The sequence below is a fragment of the Salmo salar genome, chromosome 11 (genome assembly GCF_965601325.2).
Source record: "Salmo salar chromosome 11, fSalSal1, whole genome shotgun sequence".
In the NCBI taxonomy this organism is placed as follows: Eukaryota; Metazoa; Chordata; class Actinopteri; order Salmoniformes; family Salmonidae; genus Salmo; species Salmo salar.
In genome coordinates, this window is record NC_138301.1 from 114,345,683 (window position 1) to 114,356,779 (window position 11,097).

Sequence of the window (11,097 nt, forward strand, 5' to 3'; positions counted from 1 at the left end):
TGTGTACAGTAAGGCCAGTCGAGGCCCTGAAAATAACTACCAATAGCTGGGTAATAAACCAGTCAGCCAACGAAGTTCTCCACTCCTCCCAATCAGTTTCCAAAGATGGCGGCGGCGAGAATTCACCTCCTCCTTACTACCGTGACAATCATAGGGCAAAAATATGTAAAAACATCCACAACTCTGTTAAAACTGAAAAGCGACAGTCATCCCTAGTTCTGACTAAAACGATTAGTGTGCCGCACTTGGGTGGCCTTGTCGCTGTTTACCCCCGGGTGGGTGCTGAAGTTACTGTCACCTCTCCGTGCTAGCTATCCCCCTGCGAAACATCCAGCCAAGATCCGCAATCTGAATCCTCCCTCCCTGTTGCCAAGTTGGCGGGGCGTGACAACACAACAGGGAATTCGTAGTTGGTTATGAGTAAAACACACAAGTTGGTGGTGGTTGACAGTCAGGGTAGATTCACAATCATGTTCCGAATATCTATCAAATAATATATAATTCATTTTATGTTCTCAAATGTTCAAGTCTAGTTCAACATTCAAAGTAAACACACACAATCCTCTTCATTGCCTGGAAACCCGGTGTTGAATTGCATTGAATTCTACGCCAGGAAGAAAATGATTTTGAATCAGGAACATTTCCTCTAATGACCTCAACAGCCAGAATGTTGAATACATTTACATTTTAAAGTACTTTATCGGTTGTCTGTGAGGTCCTTTTGGCGGTAGGAATGTGAGACAATATATCTACTGGAAAGTATAATTACATAAACTGTTCAAAGTGCTAATAGCGCTCTCTGATTTCCATCATCTGGTGTATAGAAATACATGAACCAGACACGCATACTTGCCGAGCTCGTGCACGTGTTTACATGGTTCTGCGCATGCTTCAGGTCATAGAAATCTGAGTGTACTGCCAGCGCTTTGAAAAGTATAATTACATCAACTTTACTGTGGATATATTGTCTCACATTCCTACCGCCAAAAGGACCAAGCGCACGGACAACCAGTACTTAAAATATCATTTTATTTAGCATTCTGTCTTGTAGAGGTCATGAGAGGAATCTTTCCTAACTTCAAACGCTCCTTTCTGCCTGATGTAGAATTCAACTCAATTCAATGTTTGGTTTCCTGGCAATCCTCTTCATAGCTATATGCTTTATTGCATGTGTGTGTGTGTGTCCTGAGTCCTCAGTCTTGCTGAGCTCCTTAGCCGATTATGATCTAAGTCTTTGCCACAAATAGCCTAAATAACCTCCCCACACCCATAGTCCTGACTGAGCTTCAGCATTCACAAATAATCTGGATGAAGCATGCACTGCTGCAATTATAATGTATAAACACATACAGTGTCCAATAGTGACTGAAACCTTTTTTATTTTGAATAGTCAGTTTGCCACTCATGAGGTAGAGACAGTCTCTCTCTCTCTCACACACACACACACAAGGTGCTGTCTGGTTCAGGTCTGGTCACCTGTATAGGTGTATCCCTGACTTCCAGATATCTCATATACCTGACCCCCAATACTTCATATACAGTTTGGTCAATAGCATGTGTCCTTCAAATGTGAACCCAAAAGTGTCAAAGTGTCATTTAAAGTGATGAATCATGTATGTAATCCAAACTAAAGTGAGAGTTTTACATCAGTGAGAGAGACAGACAAATAAAACATCAGTGAGAGAGACAGACAGGGGCCACAGTCAGGATCATCGGATGGGACCACAGTGTCTCCTGACCCTTCCTGTCTCAGCCTCCAGTATTTATGCTGCAGTAGTTTATGTGTCGGGGGGCTAGGGTCAGTCTGTTACATCTGGAGTATTTCTCTTGTCTTCTCCGGTGTCCTGTGTGAATTTAAATATGCTCTCTCTAATTCTCTCTTTCTCTCTTTCTTTCTCTCTCTCGGAGGACCTGAGCCCTAGGACCATGCCTCATGATGACCTGGCATGATGACTCCTTGCTGTCCCCAGTCCACCTGGCCGTGCTGCTGCTCCAGTTTCAACTGTTCTGCCTGCGGCTATGGAACCCTGACCTGTTCACCGGACGTGCTACCTGTCCCAGACTTCCTGTCCCAGACCTGCTGGAACCCTGACCTGTTCACCGGACGTGCTACCTGTCCCAGACCTGCTGTTTTCAACTCTCTAGAGACAGCAGGAGCGGTAGAGATACTCTCAAAGATCGGCTATGAAAAAGCCAACTGACACTTACTCTTGAGTTTCTGACTTGTTGCACCCTTGACAACTACTATGATTATTATAATTTGACCATGCTGGTCATTTATGGACATTTGAACATCTTGGCCATGTGCTGTTATAATCTCCACTCGGCACAGCCAGAAGAGGACTGGCCACCCCTCATAGCCTGGTTCCTCTCTAGGTTTCTTCCTAGGTTTTGGCCTTTCTAGGGATTTTTTCCTAGCCACTGTGCTTCTACACCTGCATTGCTTGCTGTTTGGGGTTTTAGGCTGGGTTTTTGTACAGCACTTTGAGATATCAGCTGATGTAAGAAGGGCTATATAAATACATTTGATAGCATCACATAGGTTGAGTCCCAAAGGGCACTGTATTCCCACATAAGTATAATACTTGTAATATATTTTGTTCTGGTCTAAAGTAGTGCACTCTATAGGGAATAGAGTGCCATTTGGGACAAGACCATTCATACTGAGTGGGTTCAGGTGCTGAGTATATATATTTATATACACATTTACATTTTAGTCATTTAGCAGACGTTCTTATCCAGAGCGACTTACAGTCGTGAATACATACATTTCATTTCATGCATTTTCTTTTGTTTGTACTGGCCCCCCGTGGGAATCAAACCCACAAGCCTGGCGTTGCACATACCATGCTGACGTTGCAAACACCATGCTCTACCAACTGAGCCACAGGGCCACCCTTTCCCTTTTTCCACATTTTGTTACGTTACAGCCTTATTCTCAAATGGATTAAATTTAAAAAATGTCCTCATCCATCTACACACAGTACCCCATAATGACAAAGCGAAAACAGGGTTTTAGAAATGTTTGCAAATTTATTAAACAAAAAATAGGAATACCTTATTTACATTAAGTATTCAGACCCTTTGCTATGAGACTCAAAATTTTGCTCATGGTGCATCCTGTTTCCATTGATCATCCTTGATTGAAGGACCCCAAGAACACAGTGGGCTCCATCATTGAAGGTCCCCAAGAACACAGTGGCCTCCATCATTCTTAAATGGAAGAAGTTTGGAACCAACAAGACTCTTTCTAGAGCTGGTCACCCGGCTTAACTGAGCAATCGGGAAGAAGGACCTTGGTCAGGGAGGTGACCAAGAACCCGATGGTCACTCTGACAGAGCTCCAGAGTTCCTCTGTGGAGATTAGAGTACCTTCCAGAAGGACAACCATCTCTGCAGCACTCCACTAATCAGGCCTTTATGGTAGAGTGGCCAGACGGAAGCCACTCCTCTGTAAAAGGCACATGACAGCCCGCTTGGAGTTTGCTAAAAGGCACCTTGTTTCTCAGTCCATGAGAAACAAGATGCTCTGGTCTGATGAAACCAAGATTGAACTCTTTGGCCTGAATGCCAAGTGTTACGTCTGGAGGAAACCTAGCACCATCCCTACGGTGAAGCATGGTGGTGACAGCATCATGCTGTGGGGGTGTTTTTCAGCTGCAGGAACTGGGAGACTAGTCAGCATAGAGGGAAAGATGAATGGGCAAAGTACAGAAGGGTGAAAATCTGCTCCAGAGCACTCAGGACCTCAGACTTGGGCGAAGGTTCACCTTTCAACAGGACAACGACTCTAAGCACACAGCCAAGAGAACACGAGTGGCTCCGGGACAAGTCTCTGAATGTTCTTCAGTGGCCCACCCAGAGCCTGGAATTGAACGCGATCGAACATCTCTGGAGAGACCTGAAAATAGCTGTGCAGCGATGCTCCACATCCAACCTGGCCGAGCTTGAGAGGATCTGCAGAGAGGAATGGGAGAAACTCCCCAAATACAGGTGTGCCAAGCTTGTCACGTTATACCCAAGAAGACTCGAGGCTGTAATCACTGTCAAAGGTGCTTTAACATAGTACTGAGTAAAGGGTCTGAATACTTACAGTTGAAGTCGGAAGTTTACATACACCTTAGCCAAATACATTTCAATTCAGTTTTTCACAATTCCTGACATTTAATCCAAGTAAAAATTTCCTGTCTTAGGTCAGTTAGGATCATCACTTTATTTGAAGAATGTGAAATGTCAGAATAATAGTAGAGAGAATGATTTATATCAGCTTTTATTTCTTTCATCACATTCCCAGTGGGTCAGACATTTACATACACTCAATTAGTATTTGGTAGCATTGCCTTCAAATTGTTTAACTTGGGTCAAACATTTCGTGTAGCCTTCCACAAGCTTCCCACAATAAGTTGGGTGAATTTTGGCGCATTCCTCCTGACAGAGCTGGTGTAACTGAATCAGGTTTGTAGGCCTCCTTACTCACACACACTTTTTCAGTTCTGCCCACAGATTTTCTATAGGATTGAGGTCAGGGCTTTGTGATGGCCACTCCAATACCTTGACTTTGTTGTCCTTAAGCCATTTTGCCACAACTTTGGTGGTATGCTTGGGGTCAATGTCCATTTGGAAGACCCATTTGCGACCTAGCTTTAACTTCCTGACTGATGTCTTGAGATGTTGCTTCAATATAACCACATCATTTTCCTGCCTCGTGATGCCATCTATTTTGTGAAGTGCACCAGTCCCTCCTGCAGCAAAGCACCCACAACATGATGCTGCCACCCCCGTGCTTCACGGTTGTGATGGTGTTCTTCGGCTTGCAAGCCTCCCCATTTTTCCTCCAAATATAACGATGGTCATTATGGCCAAACACTTATATTTTTGTTTCATCAGACCAGAGGACATTTCTCCAAAAAGTACAATCTTTGTCCCCATGTGCAGTTGCAAACCGTAGTCTGGCTTTTTTATGGCGGTTTTGGAGCAGTGGCTTCTTCCTTGCTGAGCGGCCTTTCAGGTTATGTCGATATAGGACTCGTTTTACTGTGGATATAGATACTTTTGTACCTGTTTCCTCCAGCATCTTCACAAGTTCCTTTGCTGTAGTTCTGGGAATGATTTGCACTTTTCGAACCAAAGTACGTTCATCTCTAAGAGACAGAACTCATCTCCTTCCTGAGCGGTATGATGGCTGCGTGGTCCCATGGTGTTTATACTTGCATACTATTGTTTGTACAGATGAATGTGGTACCTTCAGGCATTTGGAAATTGCTCCCAAGGATGAACCAGACTTGTGGAGGTCTACAATTTTGTCAAGCAAAGAGGCACTGAGTTTGAAGGTAGGCCTTGAAATACATCCACAGGTACACCTCCAATTGACTCAAATGATGTCAATTAGCCTATCAAAAGCTTCTAAAGCCATGACATCATTTTCTGGAATTTTCCAAGCGGTTTAAAGGCACAGTCAACTTAGTGTATGTAAACTTCTGACCCACTGGAATTGTGATACAGTGAATTATAAGTGAACTAATCTGTCTGTAAACAATTGTTGGAAAAATGACTTGTGTCATGCATAAAGTAGATGTCCTAACCGACTTGCCAAAACTATAGTTTGTTAACAAGAAATTTGTGGAGTGGTTGAAAACGAGTTTTAATGACTCCAACCTAAGTGTATGTAAACTTCTGATTTCAACTGTATGTAAATGTGATATTTCAATTGTTTTTAGTTTTTTTTGCAAACACTCATCTAACAGGACTGTGTATATAATACTGTAGCATAAGGAGGACATCACCTAGCCAACTTATCCAGAGGTTTGGTCCTAATGGCTAAGATGTTGGACTTTCCAACACAGTGATAAGGTCCTTTTGGGACTACTTCCTGAATTTACTGCAGTTTCATGGCATAGGCATAACATATCACATCATAAGGAAAAGGAGACAATTACATATGTATATGGCTCTGAAGGGAAATAAGATTTGTGACAAAGATGGTTTGCTGAGAAGAGGCAGTGAAATGTGTGTGGTAGTGAAAGGGTTAAGGATGGGCATTTCACAACAGGCTTCAGGCCAGGCAGCCAATCAGCTTGCAGGACAGGTCTTCTAGAGCCCTGATTGGCTGCTGGGCGGCCATTGTCCTGACGATGGGAATCAGGTCCTGTCCGTGTGGTCTGTATCCAGGCGCTGGGGAAGTATGCTGCTGGAGCAGTGACAGAGAGAAACACTGCACAACACTCTCTCTCTGTCTGTGAGTCTCTCTATAGCTCTCTCTCTCTCTGTCTGTGTCTCTCTCTCTCTCTTTCTCTCTCTCTCTCTCTCTCTACACACACACACACACACACACACACACACACACACACACACACACACACACACACACACACACACACACACACACACACACAAAACAGTTTAGTTGGTCAGTTAGTGTCCACAAACCTCCAGGGTCCATAATCACAAACCAGGACCATGGGCTGTGTGGGTAAACAGGGAGTGTTTCCCTGGTCTGCCCCTGTCTCTGTGCGCATCCTCAAATGGCATCCCATTCCCAAAGGGTTCTGGTCAAAAGTAGTGCACTATATAGGGAATAAGGTGCCATATGGGATGCAACCCCGGTCTCCTCCATCATTTCCTGCGCTCCAGCTCTGGGCTTCTCCCTCCCTGAGGAGAGTGCTTATGATGGTTCTCCCTCCTGCTCTCGAATGCTCTGCTCTCTCTCTCACATTGTTGCTGCTGCTTCCAAGCACGAATGTAATTACACTAGTGGCCACAGGAGGGTACTCATCGCTCAATGCTAAGGCATACACGAACAAAACCTGTCACTGCTGCCATGCAACAGGTGCAAGATGTGGCTGTTTTTCCCCCCCAACTTCAAATCTAAGACTTATAAATGATTCTCTTATTTCTTCAACCCTGTACCCATGACTTTAGTATGACGATTTCAGAGTTGAGTATGTTATTCTGCTTTGTGTCACATCTCCCAATTAAGGAAGAATGTGCTGCAGCATGTGTTTCACAGGAGGTTGGTGGCACGTTAACTGGGGAGGAGGGGCTCGTGGTAAGGGCTGGAGCTGAATCGGTGGAATGTTATCAAACACATGGTTTCTGTGTGTTTGATGCCATTCCATTCGCTCCGTTCTGACCATTATTATGAGCCGTCCTCCCCTCAGCAGCCTCCTGTACATTACTGTATCATAGCTTTGCTATCATACCGCACATCTCCCCCCCCCCCCCCCCCCCCCGTAATAATTTGGACAGTGAGTCAAACATTTGTACATTTGGCTCTATACTCCAACATGAATTTCACCCTTTATTTTGGGGTATTTTCATACATATCTCTGTTTTACTGTTTAGAAATATAAGCACTTTATGCATATAGTTCCCACCATAATATATATATATTTTTTAAATCCTAGGTATTTGGACAAATTCCTTTATAATGTAATGTCAAAATGTAGATTTCTGCCTAGACATACCCAAAAGCAATTATTTATCTTGAGAGGGCCATAAACAATACCTAGTAATACTCATACTGACAGAAATATTAAAATGTAACCTTTCTAGTAAAAAGAAAAGTTATAAATTGCTTTGATGTAGTCACTTTTGAGGATAGAATATGAAATATGTATTTCCTATTCAACAAAATTGGATTAATAAGTAGAGTAGTGGAGGTATACGGGTGATCAATTATGTAGCACAAGAGAAATCATGCACCAAGTAGCCTACACAATCGCAAAACACATGAAATATACTGAACAAAAATATAAAACGCAACAATTTTACAGAGTTACAGTTCATATAAGAAAATCAGTCAATTGAAATAAATTCATTAGGCCCTAATCTATGGACTTTACATGACTGGGCAGGGGCACACCCATGGTTGGGCCTGGGAGGGCATGGGCCCACCCAACCAATAAGAATTATTTTTTCCCCACAAAAGGGCTTTATTACAGACAGAAATACTCCTCAGTTTCATCAGCTGTCCGGGTGGCTTGTCTTAGACGATTCCGCAGGTGAAGAAGCTGCATGTGGAGGCTGGTGTGGTTACGTGGTGTGCTGTTGTGAGGCCGGTTGGACGTACTGCCAAATTCTCTAAAACGATGTTGGAGGCGGCTTATTGTAGAGAAATTAACATTAAATTCTCTGGTAACAGCTCTGGTGAACATTCCTGCAGTCAGCGTGCCAATTGTACACTCCCTCAAAACATCTGTGGTATTGTGTTGTGTGACCTTCTAGAAGGGAGAAATGCTCACTAACATGGATGTACACTAATTTGTGCACAAAATTGGAGATACATTTTGTGTGTCTGGGATCTTTTTTTTCAGCTCTCATGAAACCACTTTACGTGTTGCATTTATATTTTTGTTCAGTATATATTAAACATGCGTGCCGCACACGTAGCCTGGTTTGACCAGAATATCACCTGCAGGCAGCAAGAGTGCACAGCTCTCAACTGGTTTTGTCATGGAGCAACTAACAGAAGAATGACATCGTTAGCTGGTAGGGTAGGAAAGATATTTAAATTTATGATATCTACCAGTAACATGCCAAGTAAGTCAACCATGGGTATGCAAACCAGGTATTGAAAAAGTTTGGTCCGAAGTGTTGGTTAGTAAGCTATTTGTGATGCACAATTATCATCATGGGCTGTTTGCATTAGGGGCGTAGGCATGGGGCCCAACCAATCAGATTATTGTGGACTTAGAATAGACAAAAATTTGATGTTCTATTAAAAAAAAAAGTCTGATTTTGAGAGTGAAAATTCAACAACAAAACATGTATAGAATTTTGTAACTTTTCTTTGGTGGGTGGGCTGTTTGGGAACTTTTTTGGCAAATTTGATTGTCGTTGTAGAGTACACACGATTTGTGTGACTCAATAGGTAAAAATTCTTCAAAGATCCAGAAAAAAAGGACCTTGTGCATTTCAGGTAAAATAACAACCCAATGTTTATATCCCAGGACAAATTAGCTAGCTAGCAAACAAGCTAGCTAAATGTCCATGAATGTTTAATGTGTTTCGACCTGTCCCCAAATTAATATAGTTGGTTTAGGAGTTCATTTTGATATTTCAACCTGCATGTCCTGATCGAGTCTGGTGTAGATGGATTAAAATCAACATGCGTGCGAGCCAGGTGTAGTCAGCATGTTGGCTGCAGGCGGGCCAGCAGTAGCCTCAGGGACTGCCCTGCGCAAGAAATATCAGCACAGATTAAACTTCACTCAACTTTCTAGAGCAGTGGTCACCAACCGGTTGATCGCGATCGACTGGTTGATCTCCAAGGCATTCTTAGTCAATCGCCAAACATTTCTGTAAAAAACCCAACAATAAAACCCTGTGATCCTATTTTTTATTTTGCGGTAGGTGCACCCGATTCAGCTGTAGGCGGACCCTCAGTCACATTTAATGTGTCTGAAAGTCCAAACTAACCCTTCCGGGCGGGCCCGGAGAGCAAATCAAGTGCACTATAAGTCTACCGCTGGCCAATCGGATTGCTCAGATGACCAAGTCTGCAGTAACGTAGTTGGCATGAAAGACAGCTACAGTAAAGTTCGTACTGTGAGATTTCAAAATGTTTAAAACCATGACTAGAGAGAGACTATCAATGAATACAGCAAAGAGCTGCTGTTTTTATGAGAGTTCTTACTCAGCACTGTCAACACTTTTATAAGCCATAAAATGCACGTTCTACCTATTTCCACTCAGCGCTACAACAAACACTGCAGCAGTAATTAATGGGTAGGAAAGTGTATCTATAGGCTATTATTAGCAGCTTGGGTCTTTTTAATATAAAGGAATATTTAACTTTCTCAGTTCATAGGAGTAACAACATGAATTTGTGCATGAGGCAGAAATAATGCGGTGCGACTCGAGTTTTTCCATCAGCTGGAAGACGGTGTCCCTTTCTGGTCAGTGTCAGTGGAGGAAAGGGAGAGCGAAGAGACGTTAGAGGTTGACCCTCAGTCTGCTGCTCTCTCCCTCCGCTGAGACTGACCATCAGATGCAGGCAACATCAACCCAGTAAAATAAAAATAAAAGTAAATTATTTAAATGTATGCTCACTCAGCTGTGCCTCACAAATAATACAATGATGGATCTATTACCGGTATGTTCATATAGCCTACCTCAAACTTTTAAATATATATCTTTTTTAATGGGTCGATCAAATTTGCGGTGATAATGTATATATCCTACTGCACAAACCCCATTGCTACAGTACTGTTTTTAATTGGTTAACGTTGCATAGGCTTAAACATTTTTGACTCAAAATGTAGATAATGCTGGTGACCACTGTTCAAGAGTTCTCTGTTAACACTGTCAACGTTTCCCTTTAATGTGGCAATTGTGATCGAATCAACACAATATTAGCCACTTTCAATGCAACATAACGAAACAAAAATTATGCAAGAGATTTTGTTGTAGGCAGAACGCATCGAACTAGGATTCTATTGCATTGACACGCATGACTCAGCCCGTACTCTACAGACCTGTGCAACATAAACAATCAGAGCTGCAGTAGGTCTATATGCAAATACACCATTGCCATATATGGATCTGTGCCATTCACTTTGAACTGGACTGTGTTTACAGCATGAGCAGTCGTGAGTAGATGCACTTGTTTTGAGATCAAAGCAAGAGTAGCATGTTGCCACGTGTGCACATTTTGCTCATATCCTTTGCTAGTTAGTGAGTTATTAGCTCAGTTATAGATAATTTGTAGTCAGCAATAGGTGAGTGAGTGATTGCTTCCGCCAAGAGTGCACATTTCTAAACATCTTTGAAAAGCGATTTAGGTTAAGAGGTTTTTTTTATCTTAAAGGGGCAGTGTTGTATTTTGAGACAGGCTTAAATAAGCTTAGTAGCCAGCAGGTAGCATAATTTGACTGATTCTGTTATAATGCATTTTATTTTGTAAAGTGTTTTTTTTTGTTGCATCAAACAACACTTTTAGTCATCTTGTCTGATGGAGGCCTTCATTATGATCTATTAGCCACAGTAGCCTACTTGGCCTCTGTTAAAACTGTAACAAAAAATGGGTACAGCCTCAGTGTTCACAGTAAATGTGAGCTGGAATATGCACAGAATTTTAACAACATTCAAGTTTTGTGC

At 42.5% G+C, this 11,097-nt stretch overlaps 1 protein-coding gene across 1 annotated transcript in view; it reads right to left on the reverse strand.

The window, feature by feature from the left end:
• The window catches only part of LOC106563797 (serine/threonine-protein kinase TAO1-B), a 70,755-nt gene extending 70,272 nt beyond the window's left edge, over positions 1 to 483 (reverse strand). The window contains exon 1 of the mRNA XM_082958296.1: positions 41 to 483. The gene's annotated coding sequence lies outside the window, so the exon portion shown is untranslated. The remainder of the gene's footprint in view (positions 1 to 40) is intronic.
• Between the last annotated feature and the right edge of the window lie 10,614 nt (positions 484 to 11,097).